The sequence below is a fragment of the Octodon degus genome, unplaced genomic scaffold (genome assembly GCF_000260255.1).
Source record: "Octodon degus isolate 3935 unplaced genomic scaffold, OctDeg1.0 scaffold00117, whole genome shotgun sequence".
Lineage (NCBI taxonomy): Eukaryota > Metazoa > Chordata > Mammalia > Rodentia > Octodontidae > Octodon > Octodon degus.
This window is the reverse complement of record NW_004524693.1, coordinates 8,115,638-8,120,567: the sequence shown is the minus strand read 5'-3', so window position 1 is coordinate 8,120,567 and position 4,930 is coordinate 8,115,638. Positions and strand designations below refer to the sequence as shown.

General features: G+C 38.2%; 1 pseudogene; it reads left to right on the top strand.

Moving 5' to 3' along the window:
* The first annotated feature begins 502 nt into the window (after nt 1–502).
* The window catches only part of LOC101574295, a 10,906-nt pseudogene continuing 6,478 nt past the window's right edge, over nt 503–4,930 (top strand).

Sequence of the window (4,930 nt, the reverse complement as noted above, 5' to 3'; positions counted from 1 at the left end):
ACCACCCCCTTCTTCTTGAACATCCACCTACCTGAGAGACATCATAGCAGCAACTGGCATGTCATGACAAGCAGCCCATATTCAGAATACCAGAATGACAGGTACTCCAAGCATGAAACTACTATTACAAATTACCATCTGCAGTGCAGTAGAGACCCAGTTCTAGCCCAGGTCCAGTGAGTGTGTGGAAGAGCTTCTAGCTACCCTGCACCAATGGAACCGACTACTGGTCCCAGCCCAGGCGCAGCATGGTGAGACCCTCTCCCATCCCCTTGGAACGCCCCCCACCACTCCATAGCACCTCCCCCAGCCCGCCCGCTGAGTAGAAATTTCTTCCACATTCTGGCAACCCCCAGACTCAGTCCTAGCCCAGCTCCGGTGAGTGTGTGGGAGAGCTTCTGGGTACCCTGCACCGGTGGGACCGACTACTAGTGGGCGAGACCCTCTTCCTTTTTCTTTTCTTATTGGTCGCTGACATTGTCCTTTTGGGAATAATAGTAAAATGGCCATGTTTATGACTGACTTCTACCTGACACACCAATGTGTTTCTTCTTCAGCAGTCACTGACCTCTCCTACTGTACTATTATGGCTACTAAAGGTATGGTCAACTTCCTTGCCTAAGAAAACGATAGCATTCTTTGCTGACTTTACTGCCAGTTCTTCCTATTTGCATGGTTCACAGTAGCAAAGTGTTTGTCCTGAAAGCTATGTCCTATTATTGTTTCAGGATCTCTTTTATCACCCCCGAATATACTTAAATATTTAAATAATAAATATTGCTAATATCCTTTTCTCAGTTTATATAAAGGTTTGTCCAATTTTTTATCCTTAAAATAAAGTACATCTACACCTCAAAAATAAATAAATATTTCTGACAGTAAATTATTATATCCTTTAAAAAGAAAATTTGTTGATACACATTAAAAACCAGTTCTGTTGTTCTTTCCACTAATGACAGGAGAAAACACAAGAACTTACTTCCATAAATCATGCTACAGAACTTTAAAGATTTGTGGGAAAGCAAATGTGAGACACTTGAAAAAAGAGTAGTTATCAACTTACCAAAGAAATTATTTTTTTCTTTGTAGCCAGCTGAGCTCACCCCCGGCGCAGGGTTGGCAAGGTGTGTGGTGCTGGGGATCGAGCCTTGGTCCCTGCACTTTAGACCACTGAGCTATTTTGCTAGCCCCTCAATAGAAATATTGAAGCTGGAGCAGAGTGCAATGACATACATTTGTAAGTCCAGCATTAGGAGAGGCTGAGGCAGGAGGATCAAAATTTCATGCCTACCCTAGGCAAGTCAGTGACTTAATGTGGCCTAATTTCAAAACAAATGGTAACAAAATGCATTGTTGGTTTTCTGGTTTCAACACTGCATTCCACATGGAAGGTAAGATCTATTTGATTAACAGAGTCATTTTCTTTCAGTTTTATTTATTTTTTTATTTATTTAATTTGCAGAACTGTTGATTGAACTCAGGACCTTGCACTTGCCAGGAAAGTGCTTATTCTGTTGTGCTATCTGGGGGCCTGGCCCTAGCTCAGGCCTTTAAGTGGCTGCTTCCACAAAGCTGTCAGCCTCAGGTTGCTGGAGTTCGAACCTCACACCTCTCCAGCTGGCCAAAAGTGCCCTGAAGGCACTCGAGGAACAAAAAAAAACCCTTATTGCATGTTGTGCTATCTCCCCAGCCCCTTTCTTTCAGTTTTGAACCTATGTGGAAGTAATATTTTTCTGGTGAAATAGTGTTCTCAATATGGGAATGTGTGGGTATAATTCTCTTTACTGGACTGCTACTTTAATGGAAAAACAATGAATCTAATTCTTATTAAAATATGAAAAAAATCATGATTACAGGATATTTAGGAGTTCCAGATCTTTTATCAAATGTGTCTGTAATTTAAGTGTGTTTTGTACTGTACATGAAAACCTTTGCTATGCAAAAACTCTCCAAGTGTTATTATAGAAGATTTATAAGTTATTATTCTACATTTTTGTAGGAAGACTCCTTGTTCTGGGAGTCTATACCTAATTTGGGACTATGTATGCCTCCTAGGAGTGTAGGTTAGAATTTTTGGATCTTCTTTTCTCACATTGTGACAGTTAAGTCTTTAACTCTGGCTCAGGTCCCTGGAATGATTTTCATTATAAATAAGTCATCAGTACTGGTTTCTTGCATTCCCTTTCCATCCTCCCCCTCCTCTCCTTCCAATTCTTGTTCTGCCATCAATTTGAGCAAGAGCTCCTATTTTTTATTCTTTGATTTGCTTCTGTATTTGCATCCTTTTTATAGTTTCTCATAGAAGAGAAACTATGAAATACTTAAAATTGCATGTCTAATTTATTTCAATTGAAACTATGATCTAACGGTGAATCCACTTATGTAGGAATGTCTCAGTTGTGTCTATAACTGAAGAAAAAGTGGCAATAAAGCTTTTGAAAATTGGAAAGAGACCAGTAATTGAAAGAAGCAAGGAGGGATGGGAGATGCAGGAGACCAAAAAATAGTTAAGAGGTGAAATGTATCTGAGCCACTCCCCCTTTCACAAATTAATAAGATTTAGGAGAAAAAGATGTGATATATACACATATCAACTCACAATACATGCAATTATTAAGTACTGAGAAGTGTACTAATGAAACAAATTTACAATGAAATGAAATTTTAAAATAAATAATGATAGTGACTCCTTTTTGTGTTAGCAGTTCTGTGTCCCAGTAGGGCCTGACTAATGCTGGCTCTTCTTTTTACTACTCCATTGACGTTGACTCAGGAGGCTAGGGTGGAACTTTGGTTCAGATCTCACTCTTTCTTCTACACCAAATGGTAGGCATAGTGGAAAACAAAAACCTAGTAACTTTCTCTTGCCAACACTCCCTCCAGCCCCTCCACTACAGCTGGCCCAATCCTTTTCTTTATAGAGTCAATATGTCCAAATGCTTCCCATTCAGCTGTTTGCTGGTTCCTATTTATGTGTCTGGGTCAGCTCCATCCTCCAACTCAGTGTAACATTCTGTGTCCCTCTATGTCACCTGAGTCATCTATCACTTTTTTTTCAGATCAGGATGGTCTATTTTAATCTTTGTTAATAAAGTGTGTCAGTCAGTGTTTTACTAGAGAAACAAGTATAACACAAGATATAAAAATGTATATGAAGTTACAAGACTATGATGGTCAGTCACAGGGTTTGACAAGGAAACATGAAAAGAGTGTTTGCACACTGGAAAATGAAGGATTAAGTTCAGTGTCTGGAGCTCAGTGCAGTGTCCATGCAAGTCCATACCAGGGGGCCGATGGGTCTGCTACAGAAGGCTGAGGAGTCTACACTGGGAGACTGAAGCATCCAAGGAAAAGCCCGAACAGTTTGTGTTAGAAGCCAGGAAACCACGTAGAAGCTTAAGGTGAAGACTGGAGGTCCTTCACACAATGAGGGACCTTGTGTCTTTCCTAATTTCTCTTTTATACCATCCAAGTTATGAGCAACCATAGGTCTTCTACAGCCTACATTGTAGAATTGCTGAGCTAATTTAGTTAAGTTTCTAAACTTCTCAAGTTGACACAACCAATAAGCCACTACAAGTGGTAATCATAATACTTAACTGTCTTCATTATTTTGCCAACAATAGTTGTTCCTGTGGTGCTTTATATGTGTATTGTTTCCACAGTCCTAAATATTACCTGACTGAAAAAAATCTCCACTTGCAGCTCCCATTTGCAAAAGGTTATAAATGTGCTTTATGAGATTGTTTCCTTTAAGTATCTCACATCTCCAAGAAATCCTGAAATTTATAAGATGGCATCAGTAATTTACATACCATCATACCTGGTTTTTTTTTGGGGGGGTGCAGAACTGGGGATTGAACTCAGACCCTCGTGCTTGCCAGGGAAGCGCTTATTCTACTAAGCCATCTCCCTGGCCAACTGAGCCAACTCCCTGGCCATCATCATACCTGTTTTCAGCCTTCTGATTTACTCTTGGATTGTTTTTCATTTTTTATTATTATAGACTTATGTCTGGTAGTCTGAACAACCTCTTGGAAGATAACAATGGGAAAGGTAACAACAATTGTTGAAGTCCTACCATCTTGTATTTAGCAACTTGGTATTATTTCTAATGTATTTTACTATTTTTATCTCTTTAAAATATCATTATATGTTTGTAACAGCTAATGCTTAAAATTTGTACTTTCAGGGCTGGGGAGATGGCTCAGTAGAACAACCGCTTGCCTGGCAAGCTTAAGGGCCTGAGTTCAATCCCTGGTTCCGAAAAAAAAAAAGTTAAAATTAAAATAAAATAAATAAAATAAAATTTGTACTTTGACCAATTTTACATGCTGATATCTGGAATCTGAGCAAGTACATTGAAGATAACAATAGGCAGTATGACAGCTACTGGTGAATACCTATCATCTTGGGATTTTTTGAAATTGTGCATCATTCATAATGTCTCCTCTATTATTTTCCCATTTTTTACTCGTGAATGGTGGCTATATATTAATGTTAAAGTCACTTTTGACAGAAAAATTCAGTACTGAATCCACTCTATTATTTGTTCCAAAATTAATCCATTCTGGAATTAAACACTTATTTCTAGCTTGTTTTAAGGTAGATAGATAGATAGATAGATAGATAGATAGATAGATAGATGATATAAAAATGAACAGTCAAATATACACTCCAAACTGTTTTTCATCATAATACTCAACATTCATCTTGAACTAAACTTGTCACATATTGAACATCTTAGTCCTATTTCCCTCCTATGCTTTCACTTCTCTCTCCTTAATTACATCTCTCTCCAATTGTTAGAGTCAAACTACATGTTTCTTATTATTTCTCTTTTATTTTACACTTTATTTTCTTGGTTTCTCTATAAAAGAAAACATGCAACATTTAGCCCTTCATGTGTGGCTGACTTAGTATAATGTTA